Here is a 21,657-nt window from a genome sequence, read left to right on the forward strand (position 1 = left end):
CAGCAGGTGGTCAGGAAGGCGAATGGGATGCTGGCGTTCATAGCGAGGGGGATTGAGTATAAAAGTAGGGAGGTCTTGCTGCGGCTGTATAGGACATTGGTGAGGCCGCCGCTGGAGTGCTGTGTGCAGTTTTGGGCGCCGTACTTACGCAAGGATATTTTGGCCTTGGAGGGAGTGCAGAGGAGGTTTACTAGGCTGATGCCGGAGTTGAGGGGGTTGAGCTATGAGGAGAGGCTGAATAAACTAGGCTTGTACTCGTTAGAGTTTAGAAGAATGAGGGGAGATCTCATTGAGACGTATAAGTTGATGAATGGGATGGATAGGATAGAGGTGGAGAGACTCTTCCTGCTCAGAAAGGATAGTAGGACTAGGGGGCACAGCCTCAAGATAAAGGGGGGGCGGTTTAGAACGGAGTTGAGGAGGAACTTCTTCACTCAAAGGGTGGTGAATCTCTGGAATTCTCTGCCCGTTGAAGTGGTGGAGGCTGCCTCGCTAAATATTTTTAAGATGCGGGTTGATGGGTTTTTGATAAGAGAGGGGATTAAGGGTTATGGGGAGAGGGCGGGAATGTGGAACTGAGCCACGACAGATCAGCCATGATCTTATTGAATGGCGGGGCAGGCTCGAAGGGCCAGATGGCCTACTCCTGCTCCTATTTCTTATGTTCTTATGTTTATTGTTTAGACAAAGCATTTGTTTTTGAATAGGTGATAATCACCAGGTGTAGAGGAGTTGAGTCATCATTGGGAACTTGTAAGTAGTATAAGAAGCAATAAGTCGGTTCCCCCGCCCAAGTCGGTCGAAGTGGAACAGAATGCCTGAGCTCGTAGCAAAGGGTAGCACGTCGTGTCCCACAAGGCGTCGGAGCACTCAAGTAGCAGAGGAAAGCCCACAAGTAGAGCTGCTCCACCTACGTATTTCAGGTGTTCACCCAGGTCCACACCTGCATCTCATCCAAGGCTATGAGCATCATGAGTTCCTTCATGGTGGACATCTTCGAGTGCATCGCTTCCAAGGCCTCGCACCTCATCCGCTACAAAAAGCGGGACACCATCTCGGCCTGGGAGGTCCAGAACGCCGTCCACCTCATGCTGCCAGGGGAGCTGGCCAAACATGCCATCTCTGAGGGCACCAAGGTGGCCACCAAGTACATCAACTCTGTCCAGGTCGACCACACTGTAAGTATAAAGAGCAAAAGGGCCTGAGCATAGCAGTTCTGGAACGGAGTGACACCTGAACAGAGTGGCTTAATTGGAATTTAGGGACAGTGGGAATTTGGAGAAAAGAAGGAATGACCTAGTATATAAAATCAATTTATATATGACGAAGATAGATAAATTACAGCTTCAGAAGCTGACCTGCGAGGGACACAGCAGAGCACTACCTATATACTTGGTCGTGGGTAAGCTATTTTTCTCCCCCAATTTAAAGCTACATTAAGATAAGACTGCCAGCTTTCTAATAAAAACCTTCAATTTCTCCTGGGCATAAATTTAATATAAGAATCTTTTTACTTAAGTTATGACTGGGGAACTCAGTCCTGTGTGTTGCACCGCTTGCAGTATATGAGAATTTGTTGATGTATGACCATGTGTGCAGGAAATGCCACAGGTTTGACCAACTTGAGCTTCAGGTTTTGGAACTTGAGTTCTGGATTGAGGCAAAGCTGAGTTATGTGGACAGGAGGTTTTTAGATGTGCGCATCCCACAGCTTAAGGAAGGGCGGTCAGAGAGGGAATGAGTCATCATCAATCAAAAGGGAAGCAGGCAGATATTTAGGAAGGCCCCAGAGTGCACCTCACCCAAGAACAATTTTTGTGTGTTGGAAAATGGTGGAAGCAACGATTCCTCTGGTGAATGCAGCCAGAGCCAAGTTCACAGCTCTGTGGGCGGCTCGTCTGCAAAAGGGAAGAAGAGTTTTCACCCAGAGGGTGGTGGAAATCTGGACCGTACTGCCTGAAATAAAATATATAAAATATTAAAAGGGATTGATAAGGTAAATGTGGACCAACTGTTTCCCCTTGTGGGGCAAACTAGAACAAGAGGTCACAGGCATAGGTTGAGAGACAGTAGATTTAAAACTGGGATGGGGAGGAACTACTTCTCGGAGAGGGTGGTGAATTTTTGGAACTCGCTGCCCCATTGCACAATAGAATCTGAATCATTAAGTGGTTTCAAGAAGGAGATAGATATATTTCTGATTAAAAAAAAGGTTAAAGGGATATGGGGAACAGGTGGGGAGTTGGATTTGAGATTGGGAAGAGATCAGCCACGATCTAATTGAATAGCAAAGAGGCTTGACGAGCTGAATTGTCTACTTCTGCTCTTAATTCCTACGTTCCTATGAAAGGGTGGTAGAGGCGGGAACCCTCATAACATTTAAGAAGTGTTTAGACGAGAACTTGAAGTACCAAAACATACAAGGCCAAGTGCTGGAAAATGGGATTAGAATAGAAAGGTGCTTCTTGGCCAGTGCAGATACGATGGGCTGAAGGGCCTTTTTGCATGCTGTAAGACTTTATGACTAATGACTGGACTGTTTCCACATTGAGTTATACATTGTTCCTCACATTATTCCAAACAAATATAGACCACAAAGAATCAGTGTTTCAAGTTATCCTTACGGGTTTTGAGACACTCTCACAGGTAACATCAATGGGGGTTTTTAACAAAAGTTAGTACAGCAAATAATTAGGGAGGCAATTAATGTTGACATCTATTGCAAGGGGGATGGAGTATAAAAGTAAGGAAGTCTTGCTACAATGTGGGCGGCACGGTAGCAAATGGTTAGCACTGCTACTTCACAGCACCAGGGACTCGGGTTCAGTTCCTGGCTTGGGTCATTGTCTGTGTGGAGTTTGCACATTCTCCCCCTGGGTTTCCTCAGGTGTTCCAGTTTCCTCCCACAGTCTGAAAGGCGTGCTGGTTAGGTGCATTGGCTATGCTAAATTTTCCCTTGGTGTATCCAAACAGGCACCGGAGTTGGCATCTGGGGGATTTTCACGCTAACTTCATTAGTGTGAATGTAAGTCTACTTGTGACAAATAAATCGACTTAACTTTATAGAGCATTGGTGAGAACACATCTGGAGTACTGGGTACAGTTTTGGTCACTTGATTTAAGGAGGAATATTCTTGCATTGCAAGCAGTTCAAAGGACGTTCATTAGGCTCATTTCTGGGGTGAAAGGGGTTGTCTTATGAGAAAGGTTCAGCAGTTTGCGCAATACTAATGTAAGAGTCTAAGGGGGCTTGTCAGGGTAGATGTGGAGAGGATGTTTCTTCTCATTGGTGAATCTATAACTACGGAGTACATTTTAAAAATGAGGATTTTCTAGGCTAGGTTAGCCATATTTTAGATTGGCAAAGGAATTAGGATTATGGGTGGGTGGGGTGGGGGGAGGAGTGGGGAGAGGCAAGAGGTGAGTGTATTTAAAGCCACAATCAGATCAGCAGCAATCCTACTGTATTGCAGCAGGCTTGATAGGCCAAATCCTGTCCTGATTTCTTATGATCTCGCGACTAGGGCTGCATGCATTTCTCTAATTGTAGCCTAACCAGAGCTTTATAGCTACGTCAGCTAACTTTCACTATTCTCACAACAAAACAAGCCCTCATATAAGAAAGTATACTCACATACTCTCTCTCCAAAGACCAGCTGAGATTTTCCAGCATTTTTCTGTTTTTGAAAATCAATTCTCACATGGTCTAACAATCACTCACTCACCTTAACTGTCTCTCATCCCTCCATCATTCACACATCCTGCATTGACTGACAATTCCCTCACTGTGTGACAAAATATCTTAAACTAAGACCTTCTAAAGATTGTCCAGGAAAAGGTTTGTGACTGAAGACAGAGTGAATGGAGAGGAAGTCACCATCTGCAGTTACCATTGCTTTCTCGGACATAGCACACTTTAGTCATTTTAGCCCAGAAACCAGGGGTGAACTGGGTGGGTGGAGAAGGGAGTGAGAAGCAGTGGTACCAGTGGGAATGCAGAGTCAGATATTCTGGCTGGGTGGTGACATCTAAAGTTACATCAGCACCCCAGTTTCATGTCAAAATTTTCTGTGGTCTAGTTTTGGATGGAATCGGCTTTAAAAAAAACATTTGTGTGCAAAATGGTGATTGTATTTGCTGCCATAACAAAATATGTACTGCATTTTAAGTATAAGGTTCTACATTATCTTTCAAGAATGTTCATAAGGCACCATATAAAAGCTCAATGGGCAATAGGGCCAAGCAGAAAGCAGATGACCATTCGGAGAAACTTCAAACTCCATCTGGTGGCTGAAATGAGAAATACCCAGAAACAGGATTTAACCCTTTGGAAGCTGGAAGCTGCCAATTCATGTACATTTTACAGCTTAAACAGTGCACAAATACATATATTTATGATTATAAACATGTGAATTTGTTGGAAATGGCCAGAATCTGATGACTTTCAGGTTTCACATTGTAATTTGTAGAAAGTTTAATTATCAGTAGGTTCCAAACTGAACAGTCATTACTACCACAGAGTGCACCCTGACAGCAGGCAGCTGCACAGATCAGATTGCTGACATCAATGCTTCTTTAATACAAACCTGACAGAACGCTGTGTTGATACCATCCACAGGATGAGCAAAGGCCAAACAACACTGACAAGTGAGTGAAGAGTGGATGGGTAAAGTATTGGAACAGGAGGAGAGGAAGAAAGAGAGAAAACAGGAAACAAAAGACTAAAGGGAAAAAGTAAATTTATTAATGCTACTGAGTCATATCAGGGGTCTTTGTGATGAAAGTAATTGGAACTTTTAACCATGTTCATGCTTTTAATTTGAAGCAGCAGCTCAGGTATACAGCTCAGGGTTTTAAATACCCCTGGGAGATTTAAAATAATATTAGCTGATACTAGATGTGCTTAATTAACACCAGAGTCTCTAATTCCAACCCCCTCATGTGGAGACAACAAGTTGCCACTCTGATTCACCTGGCAATCCCTTGTTTTGATAGTTGAGGCCAAAATGGTGTCTGATTTCAAGAAGAAATTAGAAATTGTTTTTGGGGCTATAGGGATTAAAGGATATGGGGGAAAGTGGGATCGGGATATTGAATTTGATGATCAGCCATGATCAAAATGAATGGTGGAGCAGGCTCCAAGGGTCTGCTTCTATTATCTATGTTTCTATCCTGGAGTTAAGAACAGTCCCATGTGGGGGCAATTATGCCATGGTGTGATGCTTTACTATTGAAAAGTGGCACAGCTTTGCCCTGCTTTGATGTATCTACTTGCTACAATGATGAGGAATAGATATGAAGCAAATACGTGGTGCCCACTCTAAAAACAGATAGGGCACAGCAAACGTTAAGGACCTCTGTGTCTAGGCATCCATTTCCCCTGAGCAAATCCACAGGAACTGGTGTTGTTATGAAAATGCAGATCTATACATACAGATGGCACAGGTGAAAATAATATTAAATTGCTGGTTACTTTTACTAAGCCCTGTTTTGTGATGACTCAAAGTGGCTTGAGCTAATGAACTTCTTTCGAAGTGCAGTCATTGTGACAATGCAGCAAACACAGCAACCAATTTGTCCACAGCAAGCTGCCACAAACAGCAATGTGACAACTTGTTTCAGGTGTTGGCTCAGGGATAACTAATGTCCACGACATCAGGGGAATCCTGCTGCTCTTGGGTCATGGATCTTTGATGTTCACGTACAAGGCAGATAGGATCTCGTTCATCAGAAAAACAGCCCCTCAACAATACAGCACTCCTTCAGTTCTGAAACTCCAACAGTGCAGCCCTCCCTCAGTATTGATCCGCTATAGTGCAGCACTCCCTCAGTACTGCCACCGTGACACAGTGGTTAGCATAGCTGCCTCTCAGTGCCAGGAAAGGACCCGGGTTCAATTCCCAGCTTGGTTTACTGTCTGTGTGGAGTCTGCACGTTCTCCCCTTGTCTTAGTGGGTTTCCTCTGGACGCTCCAGTTTCCTCCCACAGTCCAAAAGACATGCAGGTTAGGTGCATGATCCATGCTAAATTCTCCCTCAGTGTGCCCAAAAAGGCATTCGAGTGTGGCAATGAGGTGATTTTCACACTAATTTCATTGCAGTGTTAATGTAAGCCTACTTGTGACTAATAAATAAACTTTAAGGGGAATGAGCCCGGCCAGGTGGTCAACGTTTCAGTAGGAAAGCAGTTGGGAACGGTGACCAGAATACAGTAAGCTTTAAGGTACTGATGGATAAAGATAAGTGTAGTCTTCAAGTGTAAATTGGGGGAAGGCTAATTACAACAATATTAGGCAGGAATTGAAGAATGTAGATTGGCGGCGGCGGCGGATGTTTGACAGCAAATCAACATCTGACATACTTTCAACTTGCAACACCTTTCAACTGTAAGTTGATAGGAATTCAGGACTGGCATATTCCTGAAAGGATGAAGGATAAATATGGCAAGTTTTGGGAACCTTGGATAAGAAGAGATATTGTGAGCCTGGTCAAAGAAAAAGGAAGCATTTGTCAAGGCTAGGAGCTAGGAACACACAAAGCAAGTGTGGAATACAAGGACAGTAGAAATAAACTTAAACAAGGAGTCAGGAGGGCTAAAAGGAGTCACGAAAATCGGCCAGCAGGATTAAGGTAAAATCCCAAGGCTTTTCATACATATTTAAAGAGCAAGAGGGTAGCCAGGGAGAGTGTTGGCCCACTCAAAAACAAGGGAGGGAATCTATGCGTGGAGTCAGAGGAAATGGGGCAAGGTATTAAATGAGTAACTTGCATCAGTATTCATCAAAGAGAAAGACTTGGTTAATAGCGAGTCTGGGAAAGTGTGCGTAGATTGTTTGAGTCATATTGAGATCAAAAAGGAGGAGGTATTGGAGGTGTTGAAAAACATTAAAGTAGACAAGTTCCCAGGACCTGATGGGATATACCCCAGCATAATGAGAAAGGCAAGGAAGGAAATTGCTGGGGCTTTGAGAGAAATCTTTGTATCCTCACTGGCTGCAGGGGAGGTGCCAGAGGATTATAAAATAGCCAATGTTGTTCCTTTGTTTAAGAAAGGTAGCAAGGATAATCAAGATAATTACAGGCCGGTGAGCCTTCCATCAGTGGTAGGGAACTTATTGGAGAGGATTCTTCGAGACAGGATTTACTCCCACTTGGAAATAAGTGGACATATTAGCAAGAGGCAACATGGTTTTGTGAAGGGAAGGTTGTGTCTCACTAACTTGATTGAGTTTTTTGATAAATGATGGAGGTGATTGATGAAGATAGGTCAGTGGATGTTGTCTACATGGACTTCAGTAAGGCCTTTGACAAGATCCTTCATGGCAGACTAGTACAGAAAGTGAGGTTGCACAGGATCAGAGATGGATACAGAACTGGCTTGGTCATAAAAGTTGACAATACCTGGTTGAAGTGTGTAGTCATAAAAGACAGAGGGTTTCTGAATGGAGGGCTGTGACAAGTGGTGTTCCTCAGGGATCAGTGTTGGTACCTTTGCTGTTTGTAATATATATAAATGATTTTGAGAATAATGTAACTCCTTTGATTAGTAAGCTTGCGATGACACAAAGGTTGGTAGAATTGCTGATAGCGATGAGGACCAACAAAGGATATACAGGATATAAATCGGTTGGAGACTTGGGCAGAGAGATGGCAGATGGAGCTTAATTCGGACAAATGTGAGGTAATGCAGTTTAGAAGGTCTAATACAGATGGGAAATATACAGTAAATGGCAAAACCCTTAAGTGTATTGATAGGCAGTGGGATCTGGGTGTACAGGTACGCAGATCAGTGAAAGTGGAGAAGGTAGTCAAGAAGGCATTCGGCTTGCTTGCCTTCATCAGCCAGGGCACTGAGTTTAAAAATTGGCAAGCCATGTCGCAGCTTTATAGAACCTTAGTTAGGCCACACTTGGAATGCAGGGCCCGATTTTATCATTGTGCTGCGCCTGTTTGCAGGTGCAAAAACTTGGTAAAATTGGGGGTGACGTGAGTAGTGCGATCCGCGCCCGCCTCCGCGCCAGTTCCCCCTTTACCAAGGCCCAAAAACGGCCGTAATCGGAACCGTGCCCATAATGGGCCTATTTGTATGCATTTAAATTGATTTAATGGGCTGCACGCCCAAACTTACTGACACTTTCCCCTTTACTGCCACATTCGCCCATCCAGAATTGGTGTGAAAGAGACACGCTCAATATAAGTCTGATTTGGGCATTCCAGTTAGTGAGAGGTAAATGCCAGGTGTCTGCTGCCACTCTGCCTGAGATTGGTGGGAGGGAAGGGGGGTTCACTGCCACTCTGCTTGAAATCAGTGGAGAAGAAGGAGGGGTTTGTTGTCACTCTACCTGAGATCAGTGGAGAGAAAGGGGGGTCCACTGCCACTCTGCCTGAGAATGGTGGAGGGGAGGGGCCCACAATTGGTCTGGGTGATGGGGGTGGGGGGATAAGGGGGTCAATAATGTTGTGGGAGTGGGGCAATGTATGTTGGGGCCAGGGGGAGGCATTATCAGGCCCGGGAGGGATGTAACAGGGGAACAGCATTCTATCATTTTCTTTTCCGTGCATGCGCAGTTGAAGGCACCGATCAGAGCTGCAGTGTTTTGGGTGTGATAAGACCTGCTCACAGGCTTGTGCAGCGCGATTTAGAATTGCTGATACTTTTTCAGGCAGAGCGCCTACGGGGGGGCCTCAGAACAGGTCTAAAAGTCGGACCTGAAACACTCCCAGTTTCAAGTACACCCAGCTTTCAGAATCAAAACGATAAAATTTAATGTTCAATTCTGGTTGCCACACTACCAGAAGGATGCGGACGGAGGCTTTGGATACGGTACAGAAAAGATTTACCAGGATATTGCCTGGTATGGAGGGCATTAGCTATGAGGAGAGGTTGGAGAAACTTGGTTTGTTCTCACTGAAACAATGGAGGTTGAGGGGCAACCTGATAGAAGTCTACAAGATTATGAGGGGCACGAACAGAGTGGATAGCCAGAAGCTTTTTCCCAGGTTAGAAGAGTCAATGACTAGGGGGCATAGATTCAAGATGCGGAAGCAAGGTTTAAAGGAGATGTATGAGGTAAGAGGGTGGTAGCTGTCTGGAACTCACTACCAGGGTAGGCAGTGAAAGCAGATATGATAGTGACTTTTAAGGGGCATCTGGACAAATACATGAATAGGATAGGAATGGAGGGATATGGTCCCCGGAAGGGTAGGGGTTTTAGTTCAGATGAAAGCATGATTGGTGCTGTAATTTTCTTTATTCTTTAACCCTCTATAATGCAGCACTCCCTCAGTCCTGACCTTTAATAGTGCAGTGTTCACTCAGTCCTGACCTTTAATAGTGCAGCGTTCACTCAGTCCTGACCTTCCAATAGTGCAGTGTTCCCTCAGTACTGACCTTCCAACACTACAATGATTCCACAGTATTGGTCCCTCGATTGTACAGCACTCCCTCAGTACTGACTCTCAGACAGTATAATGCTGCGGTATCAGCCTAAATTTTGTGCTCGACTATCCGGAGTGGGATTTGAGACCCTAATTTTCGAACTCTTGAGTGAATGTGCTACATGTAACTGAGATGACCTATTATGTAATTTCAACTGAGTGTCCTTTCTTGGTCTGTCTTTTATTTTTGTACATTCTTCTACACTTTTTTTCTGCCTGTAGTAATACGCTTCACCTTCTTTTATATTCCAATACTGACACAAGATCTGACTTGAAACATTAATTCCAGCATTATCTCCACAGATGTTGACTGACTCCACTTATATCTCCAGCATTTTCTGCATTTGTTTCAGATTTCCAACATCAGCTGTATTTTCCCTTCTTGATAATTAGCAGAGTCATAAGTGCAATACTTCTGTATTAAATCAAATTCTCTTGTATTAAAATACAGTCTGTTTCTCCTGTAACATCACTATTTTGGCAACTGTGCCCTACAGGGAACTTACGAAAACAATTAGAAGAGCAAAAAGGTGGCACGAAAAAGGACTTGTGAGCAGGATTAGGGTGAAAACCCAGGATATTTTAGAAATACACTAAAGGGAAAAGGTTAACCAGGAAAAGAGTAGTACCTATTAGAGACCAAGGAGGAATCTGTGTGCGAAGCTGCAGGATATTGGAAGGGTATTAAATGAATACTTCTCTTCAGTCTTTACTCTGGAAAAGGGGAACATAGGTACAGAATACAGGAAAAGGGACTATGTGGAACTTGCACAGTTTGATATAGGAAATGGGGAGGTATTGGAGGCTCTGACAGATTTAAAAACAGACAATTCCCCTGGCTTGGATGAATTGTATCTCAGGCTGCTGCGGAAGCCAGGGAAGGAAATTTCAGGGGCTCTGACACAAAATTTTAATTCCTCTCTGGCCGTGGGAGAAGTGATGTGGAGATGCCAGCATTGGACTGGGGTAAGCACAGTAAAAAGTCTCACGACACCAGATTAAAATCCAACAGGTTTATTTGGCAGCACAAGCTTTTGGAGCGCCGCCCCTCCACTCACCTGATGAAGGGGCAGTGCTCCAAAAGCTTGTGCTGCCAAATAAACCTGTTGGACTTTAATCTAGTGTTGTGAGACTTCTTACTTGGGAGAAGTGCCAGAAGATTGGAGGAGGCCTAATGTGGTTCCACTTTTTAAGAAGGCTGGTAGCAATGAACTGGGAAATTACAGACCGGCGTGTTCACGTCAGCGGTCGGGAAACTATCGGAGAAATGTCTGAAGGAGAGAATTAATCTCCACTTGGAAAGGCATGGGTTAATTCAGGATAGTCAGCATGGCTTTGTCTGAGGGAGGTCATGCCTAACAAACTTGTTAAAATTTTTCAAAAATGTGATCAAGTGTGTGGATGAGGGAAGTTCAGTTGATGCAGTTTATATGAATTTTAGCAAAGCCTTTGACAAGGTCCCACATGGGAGACCAATTGAGATGGTTAAAGCACATAGAATTCAGGGAAACTTGGTGAGATGGATCAGAAACTGGATTAGGAATAGGACACAAAGCGTAGTGGTAGAAGGCTGTTTGAGCGACTGGAGGCCAGTGTCCAACGGTGTGCAACAAAGATGAGTACTGAGACCCTAACTGTTATACACATAAATGATATGGACAAAAAAGTGGGGGGAATGATAAGCAATTTTGCAGACATCATCAAGATTGGTAGGGTAGTTACTAGTGGAGGAGATGGTTGTAAGTTACAGGAAGATATAAATGGGTTGGTCAGATGGGCAGAGCAGTGGCAGATGGTATTTAACCCTGATACGAGTGAGGTGATGTGTTATGGAAGAAGAAACGAGATGAAGGAGTACTTAATGAATGGCAGGACACTGGCCAACTCAGAGGAACAGAGGGTAATTATTCACAGATCCCTCAAGGCAGCAGAGCAGGTGAATAGGATAATTAAGAAGACAGATGGGACATGTGTATTTATCAGTCATAGTATAGAAAGAGTATAAGAGTAGGGAGGTAATGTTGGAGTTGTACAGAGCATTGATTAGGCTGTAGTACTGTGTCCAGTTCAGGTCACCTCACTATAGGAAGGATGTTATAGCACTTGAGGGGGTACCGAGGAAGTTCACTAGGAAGTTGGCTGGGCTGGAGTACTTGAGATACAAGGAGAAACTGGATAGGCTTGGATTGTTTTCTTTAGAGCAGAGAAGGCTAAGTGGGGACATGACTGAGGTGTGTAAGATTATGAGGGGTACGGACATGGTAAGTAGGGAGTAGCTGTTCCCTTTCGCGGAGGGGGTCAATCACAAGGGGGGCATAGTTTTAGAGTCGGGGCAGTGAAAACATTGCAACTTTTAAAAAATATTTGGATCAGCACTTGAAATATCATAACATTCAGGGATATGGAGCAAATTCAGGAAAATGGAATTAGCGCACCTTTAGTCATAGTATTGTGGTGCAAACCCAATGGGCTGAAGGGCCTTTTCTGGGCTGTATGACTCTATGACATTGGAATGATCAATAAGTTGCAGTGACACCAGACAAGGTGCCTGTTTCTAGTTTCTTTGAGGTAACACAAGAAGCCAGAATTTTGTAGGATATGTAACTGTTGGTGCCTCCTCAAAGGGCATATGTTGTAAAATATATCGCAGAGTATATATAGTACCAGTACCTTCATCTTTCTCTCACATTAGCAATACTTGTGGTTCTCTGAACATGCATAGTTTCTCTGAAGATCTCATTACTTCGATTATCTTCCAGAGGGTGTAGAAGCTGCTCCACTCCTGCATTCTGTTTGTTAATTTACCTTGTAAAAATGGTTGTTGTTGAGCAGTCGTCAGTGGTTGCCATGGTTTCTTCAACGGTGATGGAGTTCTTTCAGGAATACAGTCGTCCCATTGTGAACTCTGAGCTGATAGTCGTCTTCACTTAGATATCAAAATATAAAGTACCTTATTACCTGCAACATTTAGCTAATTAAACTCACAGTTCTGCCCATGGAATGAGTCAGCAGCAGAGTCTGAAACATGGAACAATATCACTGCAAAAAAAATCAAACAGTGCAGTTGTTCCATGGAGCAATATGTGGAAACATCTTTGATGCTGCATTAGGTCCAGATTTGGGTGCCTATAATATCGCAAACATATTGCCACAATTGAGATAATTTGAAAGGAAACTAAACATCAATTTGTAAAAAGGAATATACAAGATGAGAGTAAAGGCCAGAGACACAGAATGAGAGTTGGAGGTCCAGCACAGCTTGCTATGAAGCTGTAATTTCTCAGTCTTTGCCTGCTGAACCTATGGTGGCTTTCTGTTTTGTAATTGACCCTGCTCATACCCATAACATGGATAAAATCCAAATGATGCAGTTGAGATCGTATGGTTTGAATTTAAGCTCAAATGGCACAGTAACTTTCCAAAATCCTTCTGTCTAACCATTACAAACAACACAGGTTAGAATTTGCTTCATTGTGAAACACAATATTTGGCAACATTTGTGTTGATGAGTTATTTCTGCTTCTGTTTCACTGTTAAATGATTCAGTTGTATTGTCCTTTAATACTTTGTGCTCCATTGTCAAATTATACCATTCATATAAAAAGCTACAATTTCCAATCCTGCACCGCAATCCACAGTTCTGTAATACACTGCAATCTATCATCCCGCAATACACTGCAGTCCGTAGTCCTGTAATACATTGCTGTTCATTGTAAAGGCTGCAGTTTGTGGTACTGTAATACACTGCAGTTCATAGTCCTGCAATGCATTGTAGTCCATAATCCTGTAACACACTGCAGTATATGGACCTGTAATACATTGCAGTACACAATCTTGTAATATGCTGCAGTTCAGACCTGTAATACACTGTTAGTTCACAGTTCTGTAGTAGACTGCAGTTCATAGTTCTGTAATGCACTATAGTATATAGAGCTGTAATACATTTTAGTTCATAGTCCTGTAATATACTGCAGTTCAAAGTCCTGTAGTACTCTGCAGTTCAAATCCTGTAGTACTCTGCAATTCAGTCCTGTAACACCCTGTAGTTCAGGCCCGTAGTACTCTGCAGTTCAGTCCTGTAGTACTCTGCAGTTCACAGTCCTCTAATACAGTGCAGTTCAGTCCTTAATGTACTGCAGTTCAGTCCTGTAATACAGGACTGTATTATGGAAGTATGTAATTAGTGGTGCTGCGCAGAGACCAGTGCTGGGACCTCTGCTGTTTGTAATATATAAATGACTGGAAAAAACATAGCTGGTTTGATTAGCAAATTTGCAGATGATACTAAGATTGGCAGAGTTGCGGATAGTGATGAAGATTGTCAGAGAATACAGCAGGATATAGATAGGCTAGAAAACTGGGCAGAGAAATGGCAGCTGGGATTTAATCTGGACAAATAGGAGAGATAGGAGAGGAGAGGTCACCCTGTTGGGAGTCTTTTATAGACCTCCTAAAAGTTCTAGAGAGGTTGAGGAAAGGATTGCGGAGACAATCCTGGTTAGGAGTGAAAGTAATAGGGTAATTGTTATGGGGGACTTTAACTTTACGAATATTGATTGGAGTTGCTATAGTTCTAGCTCGCTAGAGGGGTCAGTGTTTGTACAAAGCGTGCAGGAAGGTTTTTTGTCTCAGTATGTAGACAGGCCAACTAGAGGTGAGGCTATATTGGATTTGGTGCTGGGAAATGAGCCAGACCAGGTTCTAGACTTGGAAGTTGGTGTGCATTTTGGTGATAGTGACCACAATTCGGTTACGTTCACCTTAGTGATGGGAAGAGATAGGCATGAACCTCGGGTCAGCAATTTTAGCTGGGGTAAGGGCGATTATGAGGCTATCAGGAGTGAATTAGGAAGCATGGATTGGATTAGGGGATTACAGGGACTGGGAACGTCTGAAATGTGGAGTTTTTTCAAGGAGCAGCTACTGCGAGTCCTTGATAGGTATGTCCCTGTCAGGCATGGTGGATTTGGTAGATCTAGGGAACCGTGGTGCACTAAAAGAGTTGAGTCGATGGTTAAAAAGAAAAAGGAGGCTTATGTTCGGATGAGATTGGAGGGCTCAGATAGTGCACTAGAAAGCTTTAGATTGGCTAGGAGGGAGTTGAAGAGTGAGTTGAGAAGGGCTAAAAGAGGACATGAGAAGACTTTGGCTGATAGGATTAAGGAGAATCCTAAGGCGTTCTATAGGTATGTCAAGAACAGAAGGTTGGTCAGGGCAAGATTAGGGCCAGTTACAGACAGCAGGGGGAAGTTGTGTGTGGAACCGGAGGAGATTGGAGAAGTATTGAACCAATATTTCTCTTCGGTGTTCACGCAGGGGGACATGAATATAGCTGAGGAGGACATTGGGTTGCAGGGGTGTAAAATAGACAGTATTACGGTTGATAAAGAGGATGTGCTGGAAATTCTTGAGGGGCTGAAAATAGATAAGTCCCCTGGTCCGGATGGGATCTACCCTAGGATTCTCTGGGAGGCTAGAGAGGTGATTGCAGAGCCTCTGGCTCAGATCTTCAGGTCGTCATTGGTCTCTGGTGTAGTCCCGGAGGATTGGAGGATAGCGAATGTTGTCCCATTGTTTAAGAAGGGGAACAGAGACTTTGCCGGGAATTATAGACCGGTGAGTCTTACTTCTGTTGTGGGCAAGGTTTTAGAAAAAATTATTAGGGATAGGATTTATAGTTATTTGGAGTGTAATGAATTGATTAGAAATAGTCAGCATGGTTTTGTAGCGGGTAGGTCGTGCCTTACTAACCTTATTGAGTTTTTTGAGAAGGTGACCAAAGAGGTGGATGGGGGTAAGGCAGTTGACGTGGTATACATGGATTTTAGTAAGGCGTTCGATAAGGTTCACCATGGTAGGCTTCTGCAGAAAATGCAGATGTATGGGATTGTGGGTAATCTAGGAAGTTGGATCAGGAATTGGCTATCAGATAGGAGACAGAGGGTGGTGGTGGATGGTAAATATTCATCATGGAGTGCAGTTACGAGTGGTGTGCCTCAGGGATCTGTTTTGGGGCCACTGTTGTTTGTAATTTTTATTAATGATCTGGATGAGGGTATAGTTGGGTGGATTAGTAAATTTGCTGATGACACCAAAGTTGGAGGTGTGGTAGATTGTGAGGAAGGGTGTCATAGTCTGCAGGGAGACTTAGATAGGTTGCAGAGCTGGGCCGAGAGGTGGCGGATGGAATTTAATGCGGAGAAGTGTGAGGTAATTCACTTTGGTAGGAGCAACAGATGTGTCGAGTATAGGGCTAACGGGAGGACTTTGAATAGTGTGGATGAACAGAGGGATCTAGGTGTGTGTGTACATAGATCCCTGAAAGTTGGGAATCAAGTAGATAAGGTTGTCAAGAAGGCGTACGGTGTCTTGGCGTTTATTGGTAGGGGGATTGAATTTAGGAGTCGCAGTGTAATGTTGCAACTGTACACTACTCTGGTGCGGCCGCACTTGGAGTACTGTGTGCAGTTCTGGTCCCCGCATTACAAGAAGGATGTGGAGGCGTTGGAGAGGGTGCAGAGGAGGTTTACTAGGATGTTGCCTGGTATGGTGGGGAGGTCCTATGAGGAGAGACTGAGGGATCTAGGGTTGTTTTCGTTGGAAAGAAGGCGGCTAAGAGGGGATCTTATTGAAACATATAAGATGATTAGAGGTTTAGATAGGGTGGATAGTGATAGCCTTTTTCCTCGGATGGAGAAAGCTAGCACGAGGGGGCATGGCTTTAAATTAAGGGGGGGTAGCTACAGGACGGATGTCAGGGGTAGGTTCTTTACCCAGCGGGTGGTGAGGGATTGGAATGCCCTGCCTGCTGCAGTTGTAAATGCGTCTAGTTTGGGGGCGTTTAAGAGATCTCTGGATAGGTTTATGGACGAAAAGGGATTGGTATAGGCTAGTGGGTCATTGTTTTTGTAACTGGTCGGCGCAACATCGTGGGCCGAAGGGCCTGTTCTGCGCTGTAATGTTCTATGTTCTATATGTTCTAAATGCTGAATGATGCATTTTGATAGATCCAATTCTGGTGGGAGCTATAAAATAAATGGCAGAACCATTCGGAGCGTAGGCACATAGAGAGAGCTGGAAATATAGGTTCACAGGTCCTTAAAAGTGGCAACACAGGTGGAAAAAGCGGTAAAGAAAGCATATGGCATGCTTGCCTTCATTGGACGGGGTATTGAGTTTAAAAGTTACAATTATATAAAATGTTGGTTGGGCCACATTTGGAATACTGTTCCAATTCTGGTCACCACACTATCAGAAGAATGTGGAGGCTTTGGAGGGAGTACAGAAAAGGTTTTTTTACACAGAGGGTGGTGGGGGCCTGGAGTGCACTGCCAAGTGAGGTGATAAAGGCAGATACATTAGCAACATTTAGGACTTATCTGAATAGGCACATGAACAAGTGGGGTATAGAGGGATACAGGCAGTTGGTCTAGGTGGGACAACATGATCAGCGCAGGCTTGGCGGTCCATAGGGCCTGTTCCTGCTCTGTACTGTTCTTTATTCTTTGTAGTCTATAGTCCTGTAACACTTTGCAATCTGTAGTCCTGTAAAAAGCTGCAGTCCAATTCTGTAATACACTGTAGTCCAGTCCTGTAATTCGCCGCAGTTCAGTCCTGTAATTTGCTGCAGTCCAGTCCTGTAATTCGCTGCTGCATTCTCTCAATTATTGCCTTCCAATGGAGTGCTCCCTCAGTACCTAATGTTGTAACAGTCCAGCGCTTTCTCAGTATTGCCATTCTGGCAGTGCAGTGCTCCTTTCAGTATTGACATTTGAACAATGTAATGTTCTCTCAGTACTGAACAGGCATTGGTGAGACCACATCTGAAAACCGTGGATAGTTTTGATCTTATTTAAGGAGACTACACTTACATTGGAAGAAGTTCAGAGAAGGTTCACTAGGCTGTGTGACAATCCCAGTTGATCTTACTACTGGATGGGAAGGTTCCAGAATGGAATCTGGCTCAAAAGACTATAACTTTTACTTTTTTTTAGAAAACGTGAACGAACAGAGTCATGTATGACTCTATGACGTTGGAATGATCAGTAATTCACAGTGACTCCAAAGTGCCAGTTGTTAGTCTCTTTGAGGTAACACAAGAGGCCAATATTTTGTAGGAAATGTAATTGTTATTGCTTCCTCAAAGGGCACACATTGTAAAACATGTCGCAGATTATATATAGTACCAGTATCTTTATCTTTCTCTCACATGCCAATTAGTTTTTAATAACAAAAATACATTTATTAAATATGAAAAGTTTAACTGAAATACAATACTCCTTCGCCCCACTTATTTTCAAAAATGCACTCAGATTTTAAGGATACACAGGTCACAAGATATGCTTACACTATAATGTTCATAGTAAATATACAGTCGCTGTAAACACACGGGCCAACTGTGGTCAGACACACCCACCCTGTGAAATTAAACCGCAGATGTTCCTCATACAAACTTCAGTGGATTTTCCCTCGAATCCCTCCAGATGATTGTTACACTGTGAATCACTGATACTGGCTTTCACACAAGTGTTTCCCAAACTCCGCTCTCAAAAAGACACGTCTTAAAATCTTCTTCGACTTTTTACTTTGATTTTACTTCCACTTTTTGTTTGTTTTTCATATCCTATTAAATGTGTGAATATATTTTAAAAAATTATTTAACCTTCTTGTTTCCGTAAGCTGTTTTCAACAAGGATCCACTTCCAGGATTTCCAATCTCCTTTCAGTATTCTTCTGCCTTGAATTGCCACATGCATTCAAACTTCCATACAATCTCTCAGATAACAGCTCAGTTTTTGTTTGAGCTCTTCAAATCACAAAAGAGACACAGGTTGAAATTAAACCAAAACCCCCACACCTGCAAATAAACATTTTTGTTTAACACCCAACTAATATTTTAACCTTTTTTTAAAACAGTCACTAAATTATACCTTATTTTTAATATCCAACAATACAAATATAGATTACTTAAAACTACCTCTGTTTCCTGATAACTGTTATTAGATATCAAGGAGATTGCAATCCAACCAGAAATAAAACTGTGACAGCAGTCCTGTCACTACAAAAGGTTATTATTTTGTATTTGTTCTGCTGTTAGACCATTGGGATTCAGAACAGGGATTTGCTGTACTGATCCTCAACAGCTAATTCACTTGTTGCACCAGTGGCTTTGAAGATTTATAAAGAAATGTGCAGAGAGTCAAGACAACCTCATCTGGAATGGTAACTACCTTGTCAATAGGGTTATTTTTAAGTTTGAAGGATACCTTATTGTTCCCTATTCATAAGACATAGATTATGAGAACTTCAAATTTCATTGCATAAATGACCACGCCCTTTCTCTTTCAAATCCACCTGCACAGGAGCCGGCCCCCTAAAGGAGCACAGGGATCAAGATATCTAAGTAGACTTTGGATGCCATGAGGAAAAGCAGTTATAGCAACAGCACCCACCTGCTCATTCCCCCGCCAAGGGTCAGCTGGATTCCCTGACAGAGCAAAGTGAGGAAACATAAATTGGTACCATCACAGCGGTTGCATGTTTTTTGAAGTGTAGTTGTTTAACTCTGGTTCACTCTGAGTAATATTTCACCACGCAGCAGCTATTCCATAGCCTTACCTGAAAATGTCTCTCTCTCTCTTTGTTGTTTGATAACTTAATTGATCACACATATATATTTAAAACAATAATGAAATAAAGTATCAAAATCTGCAAACAAATGGACGCACCGCTGGCTGAGAACATAAAATGAAATCATAGTCTGTTTCCTGATAGCGCTGATCGCTCGCTGGATCATCCCAAGCATGTTTTTACACCTCATTTGGAATACAGTGTTCAATTCTGGTTGCCACGCTACCAGAAGGATGTGGATGCTTTGGAGAGGGTACTGAAGAGGTTTACCAGGATGCTGCCTGGTTTGGAGGGTATTAGCTATGAGGAGAGGTTGGAGAAACTTGGTTTGTTCTCACTAAAAGGACAGAGGTTGAGGGGCGACCTGATAGAAGTCTACTAGATTATGAGTGACACGGATAGAGTGGATAGTAAGATGCTCTTTCCTAGGATAGAAAAGTCAAGTACTAGGGGACATAGGTTTAAGGTGCGTGGGGAAAAGTTTAGGGGAAATGAGCGAGACAAGTTTTTTTACACAGAGGGTGGTGAATGTCTGGACCGCACTGCCTGGGGAGGTGGTGGGAGCAGGTGCCATAGCAGCATTTAAGGAGCATTTAAACAAATACATGAATAGGATGGGAATGGAAGAATATGGACTCCATATGTGCATACAGTTTTAGTTTAGACAGACATCATGATCAGCGCAGGCTTGAGGGGGTTGAAGGGCCTGATGCTGTGCTGTACTATTCTTTGTTCTTTTTTCTAGTGATGCTGGCCACTCACTGGATGAAGAAAGTTCTCCTCATTTCTGTCCTAGACGAACTACCCTGCATCTTCAGACTGTAACTGCTGGTTCTGGACACTCCTACCATTGGAACAATCTTCTTGCAGAACCCTGTCTAGTCTTGTCAGTATTTAATAGGTTTTATGAGATCCTCCATCATTTTTCTGAACTCCAGCAAATTCAATCCTAATTAACTCAATCTCTCCTCATACGTCAGTCCTGCCATCCCAGGAATCAGTCTGGTAACCCTTCTCTGCACTCCATCCAGAGCAAGAACATCCTTTCTCAGAAAGGAGGCCAAAACTGCACACACTGGCTGGAATTCTCCCAGCCCGCTGTGCTGCTCGAGTAGCAGGACATGTGACCAGCATCCGGCCAACTGCAAGTCTCTCAGGCCCTTTTTCACGTAACCAGCCCCATGCAGAAATTGGTAGTCTCTGGGCCCGCTAGTGGGGCACAGGTGTGCTCACCCCACTGATGGGGACAGAGGACACTAAGACCCATCTTGGGAGGTCAGTGACAGGGGGCGGGGGTGCCAGCCTGGCACCCTGGCACTACCTGCCAGGCAGATGAGACCAGAAGGGCAGAGCATACTGGTGGAGTGGGGTGGGGGGGGGAGGGGTGGAACAGTGATAGGGGGGAACCTGCTGCCACTCTGCAATGGGAGAGGGAGTGAGGGGGCAATTGGGACTGGCCATCGGGGGGGGGGGTGCAGGTATGGGCTGACCATGTTGGGGGGTTGGAGATGGGGGCTGAGGGGTGTCAAGGCTGGCTGTTGTGGGGGGGAGATCAGGGCTGGTCAGAGGGGTTGAGGGGACTGACAATCGGTGGGGGGGATGGGTGGTCAGGAGGCCAACGATCAGATGCATGGGGGCACCACCACCTGCAGGTTCCGCTCAAAACCATGTGCCATCCTGACTTGGAATTATGTCGCTGTTCCTTTACTATTACTATTACTAGGTCAAAATCCTGAATCTCCTTCCCAAGATATCTGCACTCCTAATTCTTGCGCAATTTCCATTTTAATTGTCTCACCATTGGTGACACCCCCGCCCCCTTCAGCTGCCTAGGTATAAAGCTTTGCAATTATTCCCTAGGCTTTCCACTTCACTACTTTGCTTTTTTCCAACGTCTGACTAAATTTTTGGTCATTTGACCTAATATCTCATTCCATCGCTTGGGAAACTTTATTTTATAATGTACTTGTGAAGCACATTGGGATGTTTTATTATCATAGAACCCTACAGTGCAGAAGGAGGCCATGTGGTCTGCACTGAGCACAATCCCACCTGGGCCCAATCCCCATAACCCCATGTATTTACCCTGCTAGTCCCCCGACACTAAGGGGTAAATTAGCACCGCCAATCCATCTAACCCACACATCTTTGGATTGTGGGAGGAAACCGGAGCACCCGGAGGAAACCCACACAGACAAGGGGAGAACGTGGAGACTCTGCGTAGACAGCGACCTAAGCCGGAAATTGAACCCGGGTCCCTGACGCTGTGAGGCAGCAATGCTAACCACTCTGCCATATTGCTATCCCAATTATGTTCAGGACACTATATAAAATACAAGTTGTTGGAGTCCTGAAGACTTGTGCTGTAGAACTCGGCACATTCCTAACCAAACAATTCCAGTATAGCTACAACACAGGTATCTATTCGACAAGGTGGAGGATTATCCAGTTATATTCTGCTTATAGAAAGCATGAAAATTTAAATCCAAACTTCACTGCCCCATCATTTTACTTTCAATCAGCAAAGGCACTGCTATTAAGTGTTACGTACTCACCAATACCTTGCTCACTGACATTCAATTTGGATTTC

This window comes from Carcharhinus amblyrhynchos, chromosome 31 (assembly GCF_965287045.1).
Source record: "Carcharhinus amblyrhynchos chromosome 31, sCarAmb.v2.hapA, whole genome shotgun sequence".
Classification (NCBI taxonomy): Eukaryota; Metazoa; Chordata; class Chondrichthyes; order Carcharhiniformes; family Carcharhinidae; genus Carcharhinus; species Carcharhinus amblyrhynchos.